The following is a 14982-nucleotide window of genomic DNA, read 5'->3' on the forward strand; positions in this document are numbered from 1 at the left end:
TTTTTGTGTTTCTCAGGTGTGGGAGTTTATATTTAGCAAGAACATCCTACTACTATTCCCTGCTCAGCAGTTTTTAAAACACTAATCAATAAAAAAACATCCAACATATTTACACATTCTTTCCTTGGAGAACGACATTTCAGAAGGTGATAAAAGAAACAAAAGAAGTTTTCTGGGTGGTAAGACTTGTCACAAGGTTTTTTCCCAGTAGCTAGTTCAGGATTTTTGGTAATTTGACCAAATATTTCATGCTTTTGGCTATAAAATCGAGAGAAAGAAACAATTGCCTTGTTGCATGGGCAGCGCTGAAGTGGATCGTTTGTGAGCCATCACACATCTCCCATGTTCCTGTGGTTTTTGATGAATATTTCATGAATATCGCTGAACATTCTAAAATGACGAACGTGTTTACAGCAAGATTCACAGGAACTAATGGTAGGCATTTGGTCTCCCAACATTTGCTGTGTGATGATCCATAGCTTATCTGACACAAACAATGATAATCACACTGACAAAAGGAGTCACAGATTGTCATGTATTACTAAATGAATAACAGTTGCATTAATATAGCAATAAAGCACTGTAAAGAACAAAAGTTTCAATAACTTTAATAAGGGATTTTAAAACTCTCATTGATATTCTTCACTGTCTCTGCCATTGTGCTGGATATACTGATAATGTTGGCATGTTAGAGATGTATTTGCTCCTTTAGGCCATTTGAGGCTGGACAAATGTTTTTTGTTGTTGTTTTTGTTTTGTTTTGTTTTTATTATTTGTTTTGGTTTGTTTTTGTTGTTGTTACCTCCCAGGCACACTACTGCACATTGTAAGTACAACAGGGAATTGTTAACACGTGGGAGTGAAAACTATTTTTACCTTTTGACTTTTGTACATCTTTAATTAGCATTTCAAATTTAGCACCACGTGATGCTCACGCCCTACAGGCAAACGAGCTTTTCCCCTGGCAGCACATGAAAGGTATTGTTGAGCGCAGCCATATGATGCAATCGAAGTGTTAATTAGGTTAAAAAAGTAAACGGGGGAACGACTTCCAAACGCGGGGAGGGGGCTTGCGTCGATCTGTTCTGTGGCTGTGGTTTTGAAGTCTGCCTGCGTTTGCGCGGCTGGCTCGCAGATCCGCTTCAAAGTTTGGAATCACAAATGAGAACCGCGTGATGAGAACCGGAAACTGCAGCGAGGCTCATTATCCGAACACTGCCCGCGCTCACGGGCTCGGAGATAACGGCCGGCCTGCCGCCGTGACTCGAGCCCCCGCGGAGTTATGTTGCAAGGGCCATTTGGATATAGAGTGCGAGATGCCAACGAAGACAAGGACAGAGCTAGTTGTGGAGCCCCGGAGAAAGCTGCGCGACTCGTAAGCCAAACAGTTTTTGTAACTAAAAGTGGTCTAATTAACATCCACAGAGAAATATTGAATATATATATCTTTCACACTTTGCAAATATTGACCCCTATAAAAAGGCCCACAACAGATATGTCAGTTATTTCAGTGGTGATAAATATAATAGTTGTATCCATATGTGCTATTTTCCAGTACATACATATGACAAATACATAAATCTGTCAAAGAGATGCACTGGATAGCTTCATAACTGGAGTCACATTTCACGATGCTCTTGGAAAGGTCTTGTTTACTTCTGCATTCTGGACAGCATAGCCCCAACACTTTCATCTTTACTAAACACCAAAGGAGCATCTTATCAATACTAAAGGTAAGAAAATATAAGTAATCACAAGTGAAACTAACAATTGAACAAACTTGACTTTTTCCTTTAATACAAATATTACAAGTATCCCAAACCAAGCATTACATGCAAAAGACACAGATTAGAAATCTAGAAAGGCCAGGCTTCACCTCCTGTGAATAACCCCATCTGAGGCTGATCATTTACACCGTGCAATTTGTTATTGCCTCTCTTTTCATGATTAGTCTATCTTGTAGAAAAAAAGGAAGTCTTCACTAAAGCTTTGCCGTGTCTTTCTTGGAGTTATAACATGTTTCTGCGCTAATTGCCCCATTAGCACAGATTTGGTTTCAACTTTCACGAGATCATTAGGATTTGAGGGTTTTTTTTTGCAATGTGGACCACATATAGCGACCTCAGAAGTGGGGTAATTATTCAAACAAGATGTGAGAGGGTGCACTATGACCTAGCTTGACCTCTGACTGAATATATTTAATATGTCAAACATATTTTCATGCAATGAGCTGCCAAACATGCAGGGCTTTTAGAGAAATAATAAAAACACTTCTTAAATCTTTACACAATCAATACATGATCAACATAAAGCATTATCAAATATTCAGGTATTTTCGATGCAAATGCACCTGTTATTTCAGTACTTCCAAATACCGAAGAAGTCTTTTACATACTTTATGATTCATAGCTGAAGGTGCCATCCAGCTCTGCTCAACTTCAAAATTTGTCTGCCATCTATATCACGAATCGTTCTTCGAATATAACTTTGGCATTGACCCAGCAGAATCGTTGTTAGTGTGTGTGTGTGTGTGGGCTATAACATGAAAAACAAGCAAATGCTTTATGTTAAACAAGTCTTTGTATTTGTCATGACTGAATTAAAGGTAACTGGTGTTAGGAAGTGTTATCATGTGATGCGTATTTCCCTCGTTTCTCTGTTACAGATCATTCTCAAGTGGTGCGACTTCAGTCTCACATCCTTTGTTCACGGCATTTAAACCTTTCAAGCCATCAAGTTCAAGTTCAAGTTCGGTTTATTCGTCACATACATAGTCATACACAGTATAACGTGCAGTGAAATGGTGGAAAATAGCATTTTAACATAATTTCCCCTCCCCTCGTCCAAGTGAGTCAGTGTAGTGTGGAGCAGATGTGCAATTGCACATCAGCAGCATGAATCATGTCATTGGCTAAATAGAGGCCCAGACTGGCTAATGCAGTGGTTGGTTCTAGCTGTTCTCTTACTGCTCCTGTAGCAGAAGCATATGAATCTGAAGACATAAGATGGAGAAGTTAAGCGATTTCAGTACTGTAACATTTTAGAGTTAGTACATTGTGGGAGCATACTGGACTGTTCACAGGACAAAACCCAATGCTGGAGCAAATAAGATTAAAAATGATTTGAGTGGGTTTGAGTGAAAACAATCCCCTTTCATGTTTGGCAAATTGTTTTTTTTGGGGTTTTTTTTAGATTTACCCATGCAATACCAAAAATTCCGTTTTAAAAGGGTAAAGAGAGCCTAACCTTCTCTGTGTAGTATTCAGACTGACACAGATAGATAGTCTTATCATGGCTGGATTAACCATATAGAATAAATAGGCTGCAGCCTCACAAGTACAGGAGAACAAAGTTTGAGTCCCTTTTTAGGTGGTTACTTCATTCGTATTCTCAACATCTCATAAGACAAAGAAAGCATTGAAATATAAACTTCATTTCCTATTAGTTTCTATTGTTCATCTAGCATTTCATCTGCTAGGAAATCCCCTAGGATGATTTGAGAGCGGGGTCTGCAAACCAAAACTGCATTAAGAGAAACAAGCACAAACTAATGAGATGCATACAACTCCTAAATTAACCATGTCTTTCAGAAGAGGTCAAGCAACTTTTTTTTAGCAATCATTTTCTAGGCTGTAGTCCTGTTCAGTCTGTGTGCCTAATCTTTTTTGTTTATTTGTTTTCGTGTTGAATTATTGTTTGTGTACGTATGCTATTTCATATTGGCTTACTTATTATGGTTTTTATATTGTATATATAAAATGTTCAGTTTAAGGAGGCCCAAAAGTTTCTTTGCTTGGGGCCACAAAAACGTTTAATCCTGCACTGGCTTAAATAACTTGTGTGCGTGGAAAAATCTATAATAAAGCAACTAATGGAACCAGACTAATAGGAAATAAAGCGTCTTGTAATCTTTATGTCAAGAAAACGAAAAACACCTAATACCTAACAGATATTCCTATCTTAAATATAGTAGTGTGTAATATTCCCATGAGCCATTGGTAGTTTTATTTATTGATGCTTTGGAATACTTGCTGCCGGTTTGTCATTTGCTCGATGGTAGAGACTTGTGGTCAAGAGATTTCTTGTCGAAAAGTGGCAGTGAACAAAACTGGCATATGGTCATACAGCAGCTGTAACTCCCACGTCTTTTCTCTGGCCCAGAATGACGTCGCGGGTTCCTGCTGCTAGAAAAGAAAGAGTGCCATCCGTTGCAAGACATCTACAGCGAGGCCTTAGTGAATCCAGCACTTAGCAAGACACAGAGGGACTGCGCAAATGAGGCAAAAAAAACCATCCATTCCTACACTAAGGATCTCACGGATGGCTTATGACAGCTGCGGTTCAAACCCAGGACACAGTAGTGTGTCTCTGCTGCCGTCTTCAGACTGCAAATCTGCATGGCGGGTGGGGTAAGGCAAGATTGTTTTGATGATCAGATAAAGGCATACCTGTGCCTTCGAGTCCTCAATACCCAAGGGTCTGGTTGAGCATTCTCGCATTCTGATGAGAAATACCCCAGAAATATGAAGTGGATGTCATGCACAGAAAGTAATTTAAGTATATTAATAAAAGATCAAGAGGGAGGTATGGGACTCCAATGAATTCCATTTGATAATTTTTAGTAATTATATTTATTCTTATGGTTGATATAGCTGCCCCTTGGAAAGAGCTAATCTAGGCTTCTCTAGAGAGAAGAATAGTGTAAATTGAATAATTAATCTACCTCTATTCCATTACACAGGAAGATCTATTCAGAGGTGCTTGCATGTCACATTTATGGAAAGGCACTGGAGTTATGAAATGTGGATTGTTTGCTTTATCTTCAAAGAGATTGAGAGATTTGATTATCACTCTCAGAAAGCATCAACATCAGCCTCTGAAAAGTAAAGCATGGCAATGTATATTTCATGAATATTTTGGACAGACGTTGTATTTACTATTAATTTGTAAGACATTGCAGTAGTGGTTGGTACAAGATAAATTAAACACTTCATCACCTCAGATGTCTTGCTTCTGATAGACTGCCCACCTTTCTCGGGTACCACTGACGTAATGACGTTTGTAGCCCTACCAAATCAATCAATGTTTTTTCACTCCGTTGAATTCGAAGCCTTTAAAGGGATAGATGCTTGACTGGAGGCTTTTGTACCCTGCCTGAAGCAGGCAGTCGTGTCAGGAAAGTCATGTCTTCATCTGGCTTGTACAGTGGGTATGCTGAGATATTAGCGGCTGGTCCACTTCAAATTACTTGTTGCTTTATCCGTAACACCTGCAAAATCTTCTCGCATCCGTGCCAATATACTCCTTAATAGATCGCCTCCCTGTTGATTAGCAGACCTTAGTTAATAATATTAACTATTGGCCCTCTTGGTGTTGAAAGTGGTTCGCTTTTATGTATCTTACCCTTATGTATCTTGTTTCTGTTTTTTTTTCTTCCCCCGTTTCGTGTTTGAAGAGCGCACTCTGGTGATTTGCTGCCCCCCGAGACTCATAAGCACGTCGGTCACTGCGTGGGCCAGGTTAATTAAGTTTTATTATAGACTTTCAGTCGACGGAAGAAAGAAACCCGTTATGTGGATGCAGAAGTATAAAAATAAGTATAACATTTTCTCATTGCATGAAAATAATTTTAAAAAGTGACTAAAACGTCCGTTCTATTTTGCCATTTAACGCGCTTAATGGTAAAATTCTGACGCTTGGGGACATTTAATGTCTTCATGAGTTGCTTGCAAAAGAATGAACGTAACGCGAATTTTCATTTACATATTTGACCGGATAATTCCATAGCCTACTGTACGTATTCTCGTTTATATTCTGTTCATAGTGGAGCTAAATAATTAATTCTGAACATGTGTTTTGTCTTACAATGACTACTGTTACTACAGCAGTGACCCGTTCTGCCTAGACGTAGGAGTTCCGCTCATGGCTTATTTATCAGGGATTGGCGAGTGCATTGCACCAGCTAAATGCTTCGAGTCCCTTGCTTGGAGTCCCATTCGGTTTGCAGGCGCGGGGATATGCGATATGTCTTGCTCTCTGCTCGTTATGTGAGCAGCTGTCTGAGCGCACACACGGGCCGAGCTGTAGTCGGACTCGGATCAAACTGCGCCAGCCGCACCGAGACACTAACCGGAGCACTGGAAGAGGTGTGCGTCGTTACTTGGTGCGCTTGGTGGCTACCACCGCGAAAATATCGATCTACGGGATTTTGAAAACGAACTGTAATGCATCTTGACCGACAGGTTTTATTGTTATGACCTGGTTTTGTTGCATTTTAATTTTGCTGCGCGGGAAAGGAACGCCGTGGGATTTCAGAGATAACAGCCTCATTAAATGGAGGCGATATGTTTAGAAAGCACGGCAACGAAAGCTCTTGTCTAATGAGGCGCTCACATTCTAGACACTGGGTAAATCATACGATATCGACTTCACAGTCTCCTTCTCTCTCTCTCTCTCGCCCTCCCCCTGTGCACGTGTAAGCATGTAATGATGCGTGCGTGCGTGAATGCCCGTTCAAGGAAATAAGTGAACAGAACAACCTGTGATAATGACTTATATTCAGTTAATGTACCCTCTACGGCACATCTTAGAAAAACACCAGGGAAAGGACTAGGACCTCTCTCTCTCTCTCTCACTCTCCCTCCCTCCAACCCCAGACCCCAAGGGTACTGAAGTAACACTTTCCGGAAATACTTTGAAAAAGATACGGCAGCAGGCATCATACCCATTAGAGTGCATCCAGGGGTACTGTCATAACATGGGAGAGACATTAGTGGAGTGACTGCAAATAATCTGCAAAAAAAGTTTTTAAAAGGCTGAAATTCTGTGCTTCAAAGATGATAATAAGGAAGAGATCCACTGATGCATGGCTCTACATATCCCCACCGTCTGCTGGAGCTTTTTCAGAGACTCTGCTGGGTTGTAATACATGTAATAGCTCCTTCCTGCATTTTGAGCATATTTGCTTGAGTATGTTGAAGATTGCTTTTTTGTTTAAAGAGTGTTTTTTGTTTTTGGGTAGTGCAAAAGATTAAGGGGTCTATACACTTTGCTCAGTGTAATGGCTCTTTCAAACAGGTGTCTGCAAAATACCGTGCGATATTTGGATTTCCATCATGGCCAAGTGCAGCACAAAAGATAAATGAAATCTGACTGAGACTGGTTTGCAATTTCTTGTCCTGCAAATTTGGAACAAGAATTTACAACACACCAGTCTTTAGAAGACTCGGCTAGTCCCATATGAATCATTATCTTAAAAACAGCACACAAAATATGCAAATTCAAGCATGTGCACAAGTATAAATGTCTGTGAGTGGCTAAACAAATCATGCCAGCATGTAGCAGATGTTTGGGTTGTGGGCCGAGCACTTTGGGATATATCAAGCGAGCTTGTTTAGAATGTTACAATAGATCATTAGCATTTATGTACTGATTTACTGCGGTACAAATGTGTGGGGGCTTGTTTTAGGATCTGGTTGCTACAATAATCAAGTCCTCCGACGTATTCAGGAGACAGCGTGGCAGGATCACACAGATGCCGCCAAGCTTAGCGTTCAGACCCTGCCACCTTTTTCTCCCAGTGGTCAGGTGCATCACCTGGCACAGCTGGGACTCAAATCTGAATTCTGTTCATAAAGCATATTACTAATTAGGGTGTACCTACAGCGCTAATTTATTTTTTCGGTCCTGTTATTTCAGTATCTCATGGGGGCAGTTATACAGTATGCAAGTGTTAGTCCTTTTTTGCCGGGCTTTCCTTATAAGAGTCTTCTGTGAAGTACCTGTGCAGGTTTTCACGGATTCAGTTATACTCATTTTCGAGTTCCTCACAGCCACTGTGCTTTTAAGAGCAAGATTAAATTTGTTTCTATGGAAGAGACGGTGTAACGGAATAAGACAAATTTTCAAAGCACCGGGAAAAAACGGGAAAAAAAAAGGTGTCCATCTCTCTGGATCTGTGAAGTGGATACAGAGAGGACAGAAACCATTCAGAAGAAACTGATCTCCACATTATCTCCAGCTTCCATTTTGAAACAATGTATCCCGCTTACGCCCCCCCAACCCCACCCCACCCCCAGCTACTGCTATGAAAGCCACTGAAGTGGAGCGAATAGCCATCATAATTTGAACCCCACCGTTTCATGTGCCTGCAAAAAAGGTATGAAATGTGGAGCGTTTTCAATCTACTGCGAAGACCCTGTCAATCGGGGACAGCACTGTGTGGCAGATGGACATTTTGGGCATCTGCGTCTTGCACTGTTACTTTGTGTGTGCGCCGAACCGTCAAAAGTGATTAGACAGCAACACAGGACTGAACTGGTCCCGTCCTTGAACAGTTATTGTCAGCTTGACACATGCCCAACAGTTTTCACTTGTCTAATATTTCTGATTATCACGATGGCATACACTGTGAATTAATCAATAGCAACTGGGAATATATTTCTAAGCCCACACTGTAAACCCAGTGGCATATTAAAGGAAATGCACCATGCAGATTTGTGTTTGTGTTTGTTCATTTCAGTCTCATTAGTAAAAGAAATAACCCATGACCAATTATAAATGTTTCTACCAGAAATGCAGTGCTGCTTTTTTATAAGTAGGTGCATATCTCATAACATTGTCCCCCAAAGAGGAAATATTTATGCATGTGGTATAAAACACAATGAAATGAGCTTGTCAGCTAATGGGAAGAGCCTATTCGATTTTTAATTGTGGTGGATATACAGAAGCTTGAGTGACTGTTTCTTTGGCTGAGTGGCCTAGTATTATAAGGCTCTATTCCAGTATATAGGCCCCATTTCAGCCAAAGCAAAGACTTTAGATGCACTGCGCTCTGCAGGGACTGGGAATCTAGAAAAGAGGAGCAACCCCATTCCCTGCTAAGAACTACAGCCTACTTCTGCAGCTCCATTTGTGCTCAAGTGGTTTTCAGGTCCAGCGGCATGAGGGAAGGTTATTTTAAGGAGAAAATGTATATTGATCAAGGAGAGTTGGCATGTAAATTCTCACGCATTTGGGCATGTGCTTTGATCCAGAGTGCCCTTGGGGGGGGCGGATCCATCACTATTGGCACTTGTGTCTGATTTCCGCTGGGACTGTGAGTGTTTCGTAGACCTAGGGAGAGAAAACTGTCTCGACCTCTTTGCTAGTGCATCACTCAGACTGGCGGGACATTTAATGAAGTCGCCTTACCTTAAGCTGTAGAGCTAGAATGTTAGCCTCCACCCCCCAAGGCATGTTGAAGAGCAGAACAGCATGTGGGACATTTGAAGGAAAAATATGATGGTTTTCTATTCAAACGTCTTCCACGGTACATGTCTAGTACAACTGCAAGCAAAATAAGTTCAATGACATCATGCCCCCAGGTTTTTGCCTGAAATATGAATTAGTATTTTTAACAAATTCACTGAAATATTTCAGAATAATAATTTACCTATTGCTTTCATAGTTGGTATTCATAGCTGGGAAGATCACCTTTCAGTACTTGTGTTGGATCATCTAGAGATAGGAGTCTTGTTTTAGAGGAGTCTTGTTTAGAGGAGGTTTGATTCAGTTTGCTCTGCAAATTTTGAATGAGCCACAGGCAGTAAAATAGTTTATCTATAAAGTGAGTTATAAGATTATATGCATTTGACTTTTTATCAGGTCATACCATGAAGCTGAGATTACAAGACAACTGCTGGACAGTACTGCACTGCTGCATGAACAGTATATTTTCCATAATATCTAAAAGCACTTTTGTTATCTTGTGGAAGCCTACTGGAAGCAGTCTACGTTTTTAGCCATATCACACCTAACAAACACTCAAAAACATAAGATATGGCCAGAAGGGTTTTGGGGTTTTTTTGGGTTTTTTTTTGGGGGGGGGGGGGTGAGAAACTGGTACTTCAATGGGTTATGTTTTTGTTCTTTTTTGTGTTGTTGTTGTTAGGGTGTGTTTGTTTGTGTGCATTTCATACATTTAGCTTACAGGTCAGCATCAAATGTATGCAGTAAGAAAGGATACAGCTTAAACATGAAAGATTAAGGTACAGGACAAGATGAACATATTCCTAGCAGGCTGTTGGTCTTAGAGTCACTTATGATTCTTGTGACCAAGACTGTTAAAAATGACCTCATCAGCTTAGTTACTCTAAAATTCTGGTGACTCCATCACGGTCTTTCCTCATAGGAAAGGCAGGTCATTGTCACACTCTGTGTATTTGTAACTGAAACACAGCAGCCTTCAATCTATCGGGATTGTCACGAATTTAAAATGCCGATTCATCAAAGTTTAATCAAACTTGCACTGCCATCAATCAGACTATGGAAAATATGACGAATGAGCAGGTGTCAAACTGACGGATGCCATGAATACGGCTGCAGATTTCTTTAGTTTGGAGGGGGTGGGTTGCAAGCATAAGGCAGCTCAAGGTGCTATTAAAAATGCCTATATAATGTCCCAGTTTATTTTACTCAAAAACAAGTTTCCTAAATGCCAGTTTCATCGGTCAGTCGCCTAAATACCCACAGGCTGCCCAGGGTCTCAGTCAATATGCAATACAATACAAAACAAGTTCAAAGTATCAGTATCTCTTAAGTGTGTTTTAATAATGGTCTTTAATGAACCTTGTATAACAGTCTGCCTAAGCCTTTAATAGAATCATCAAATACATATATTATAACAGTGCAGTTCCTGTGTGTGAACAGAGGGAGGCAGCCTTGAGGTCTATTGGCACCTTGGTTTTGAAGTTAGTGGCTATCATTGTTGCTAATCACTGGCGCTGATGAACCTGAAGCCAATAAATAAATACTTTTTTTCAGGCCATTTCTTCATACTGTAAATATTGGGTCTACCAAATGCTTCTAAAAAAAATTTACTCTGTACCTCCCTCTGTTACTCTGCACCCCCTGCCTTTCTGTACCTTAAGATGTGCCTTTTAATACCCCTGTTTCCTAACATAGTTCTTCAGTAAAGCCCTTCTGTGTATGCGTATTTTTGCATCCAACACAACTTCATTATTTGTAATTTTAGATATTTAAAAAAAAAAAAATACAGCAGGTATGTTGAGTGTAACTTGTTCTCTGAGAATAACTTGCTGCCTAGTTTGTGGTCAGACTCCAGGGCTGTTGAAGATGCGGCTGTCAAGGAAGTGATATCACCCCAAGTCGGCTATCTCAGGCTATGTTGTTATGCAGGTGTCTGGCGCTGTTATAGGCAGCATGCATGAGAGAAACGAGTGGCTTTACAGGAAGCCGCTCACTTTCTGGTAAGCACAAGGCAACTGGGGAGATCCCACTCATAACATCACTGCGATGTCAGTGGACAGATAAGCATCTTTAAGTTTAATAAGAAATAAGTCGTTTAAAAGAACAAGACATATCATTTACATGATCAGTGTACTCACTGCAAATGTGATTACAGACAAGGAGGGGAAGGAAAGTCAAGGTGTGGTAGTGGGTTTTTTTGAACATTTTACCTTTGTTTACATCCTCTGTGACTAATGATTTGATGACTGTGAGAACACTCCTGGAGCTTGGTGACTCAGATGTGGCTGTCAGTATAATGAAACTGCATCAGGTCATACAACAAATGGATGCCAGATTCTTTCATATTATAAAACAAAAGATGGGAAGTAGCCAAGGACGGACTGCAGCCTCCCAAATCCAACATACCTGCAGTTTGTAAAATTAGGACAGACGCATGAAGCTCATCCTTCGTCCCACATCTTGATGGCAGCAACTCAAACCTTGTTGCAGAGATTGAATTATTCATGCTTTGCCTCTAAACCACTGTTTCACATATGCAACCTTTGCATAAGCAGGAACAGCTTTCTTTTCATTCTAATGATCATATTCAAAAGGTTAAAACATTAAGGCAGTGTCCATATTAACACACTGGACTTTTAAGCCTAGGTACTGTTCATATTAACAGGTCAAAGCATTTAGGAACAAGTTATATTAACAAGTTAAAGTATTTAGGCAGTGTCCATAATAACAGACTGGAGTATTTAGAGAGTGTCTAGATTAACAGGTTAGAGTAGTTAGACAGTGTCTAGATTAACAGTATAGAGTATTAAGGCAATGTCCATATTAATAGGTTAAAGTGTTTAGGTAGTGTTTAGATTAACAGGTTAGAGTATTAAGGCCGTGTCTATAAAAGGTTTTGGATGGACTTGTGCATTATGGTTGTGATTATTTATTTGTAAATCGCAAAATGCATGACACTGGCATGGCTCAGGTTGCACAGAATGACAGTGAAACAATTTATATGAACCACTTGGACTGCACAGAATGACAGGGAACCATTTATAGGAACCAATGGACTGCACAGAATGACAGGGAACCATTTAGATGAACAAATGGACTGCACAGAATGACAGGGAACCATTTAGATGAACCAATGGACTGCACAGAATGACGGGGAACCATTTAGATGTACCAATGGACTGCACAGAATGACAGAGAACCATTTAGATGACCCACATACACTCCACAGAATGACAGGGAACCATTTAGACGAACCACATGAGCTGCACAAAATAACAGCAAATCATTTAGACGAACCACATGGACTGCACAGAATGACAGGGAACCATTTAGACGAACCACACGGACTGTGTTTTCAGGTGACCGTAGTTCCATAACCATCTATCAGTCAACTCAAGTAGAACCTGGTGTGCACATTTCATTTCAAAAGCATATGAAGTGATATTCTCATCATAGTCTTGGAATCTGTCATCATCTAAATCCAGCACTTGGGAAAGGAATGGCTAATATCGTGGGTGAAGATACAGCTATAGGTAGTGTGGTGTTGCAGGAGATCTAACTATAGGTGATCATGGTCACTCGAATAAAGATGAAAGCATGCAGGAACCCACCTGCCATGACTTGTCTCTCCACAAGTCGCCATGCACTACTGACCCAAGGCCCAAGTCATATTTACCTCTATCTGTAGTTTACTTTAACACGCTCACCAGTCAGGAAGTAGATCCTCACGTCAGCATGTTTCAGTTTTAATTTCTGGTGCATTTCCCTTTTTTTTTTTCTTTATGCCTAGACCTCATTTATAAGAACTCATTTGACTACATTAACAAATGGATTTACAGCCAACTGAAGCTTTGAGGCACATGAGTAATGATCAACACTGAAGGAGGAGAGCTTCTGAAAGTATCTCTCAGTCTCCGAGAGACCTACACTCACTTTATTAGCTGTTTTAGCACTTTTATTTGAAACACCTCCCTTCACTGGTCACTTTATTAGGTACAGCTATCTTATACAAGTGTGCAGTTACACACTGTAGAAACTCTAGTCTGTTTGCTTGCACGCACAGTTCGCAAGCCACAACCTACCCATCAATCACTAGTCAGTTTCCAACCACAAGACAGGCACCCCTACACTAGAGACTAGTTTCTTTCAGTTTCAAAACTTTTTTTTTTTAAATTTTCCCTGCTGTTTGAGTCTTAATTTCTTTAGTATTTAGTTATTGTTTTGTCATGTTACCTTATTCTGTAACTGAAGCTCATTTTCATTTTTTTACATTTCTTATTTTATATTTTATATTTATGTCTATATTTTTATCTCGTTCCTTTTTCCTGCATCTTACATGGTTTACATGATTTGATATTAATGTAAAGTACCTTGTCTGATAGCTTTTATATTTTAAGGTGTTCTCTGAAGTAAATGAGACTTGACAGTGTTGACTGGATATGATCTGGGTGGCAGCTCATTCTCCCTGCAGTGGCATGGGTGTGGGTATATCAGTGTACGAGACACAGCAGTGTTGCTGACGTTTTTACACATTTCAGTGTCAAGGCTGGGCTGTCAGAGCTCTGCCAGCTGTCAGATTCTGACCATTCATGAGCTGGAGGCTGCCTAACGCATACTGTGTATGATAACCTACGGGCTATAGTCTCTAACTGCACACCTACAAGACATATCCAATAAACAAAAGTAGGTGGAGAGTGTTTAAATTTCATTTTAACACTCATATCCAGTTGTAGGTGTGACTTCCTTAGCGTGTGGACATATTCAGGCCTGGATGGCAAAAAAAAAACCTTTCCCCATGGATGTGGAGTGGGATATCCACTGCACCCTTTGGAGCTCACTAGCAAGCTGTCAAGCATGTCGGAGGGCTCGGATGAGACTGGCAAAGGCTTCTACTCTGCCTCTCACCTGGAAGAAAGACCCGATCAGCTGGTGGGCCGGAGAATGGTATGGACCGCATCCGTTCCTTAATCCCAACCCGATCTGCTGATGCAATTTTGCAGTGGAAGTGTGTGTAGAAGGGAGGGGGCGGGGGAGGGTTGGCCCTCAGTCTGGACTCTGAATGCAGGAGGACAATGTCTGATTGACAGCACTGGAGTCTAATATCCATCTACCATATAGGAGGCCACTCACATGCTGTCACCTCATTACGCAAAGTTACCATAAGGTGACTCATTATAATCGAATAACAAGTTTCCATTTAAAATAACGTCTCCCTTTAAAGGGCAACTCCATAGCAACGCTCCATGTGTGTCAGGTAATATATTATGCTTAACAAAATAAAGACCTGGGATGGATTTGTTCTTCACTGCCTTACTTACTAGTGCTATTGCTATGCTATATGGAAAAAGGAAAAAAAAACATTATTAGCATCCATGATTGCATACTGAGGTGTGCTCACCTATATAGGAATGTCTGACAGACATTACTATATAATACACAGCATTGCTTTCATGGCATGATAAGTAAACCTTGAATTCAACTGCATTGTTACTGCATCCAACATATGAGGAATTCGGAACTTCATACATAACACAGAACTTCACAGAGACACACTGTATATTAAGTCCACAAGTTTGGGTTTTTTTTAACAAGTGAATTTGGCTGTCAGCAGAGCAATCCTGCCTGATGATGTAATTAACCTATAAATCTGTCTTGCATGCACACTATAAGTACAGTAGGCATTATAAGCACAGTAGACAGAATTCTCAAACATCCATGCCTATTCAGCTTAGA

Source organism: Electrophorus electricus, chromosome 20 (assembly GCF_041902795.1).
Source record: "Electrophorus electricus isolate QZ-2024a chromosome 20, ASM4190279v1, whole genome shotgun sequence".
NCBI classification, from domain to species: domain Eukaryota; kingdom Metazoa; phylum Chordata; class Actinopteri; order Gymnotiformes; family Gymnotidae; genus Electrophorus; species Electrophorus electricus.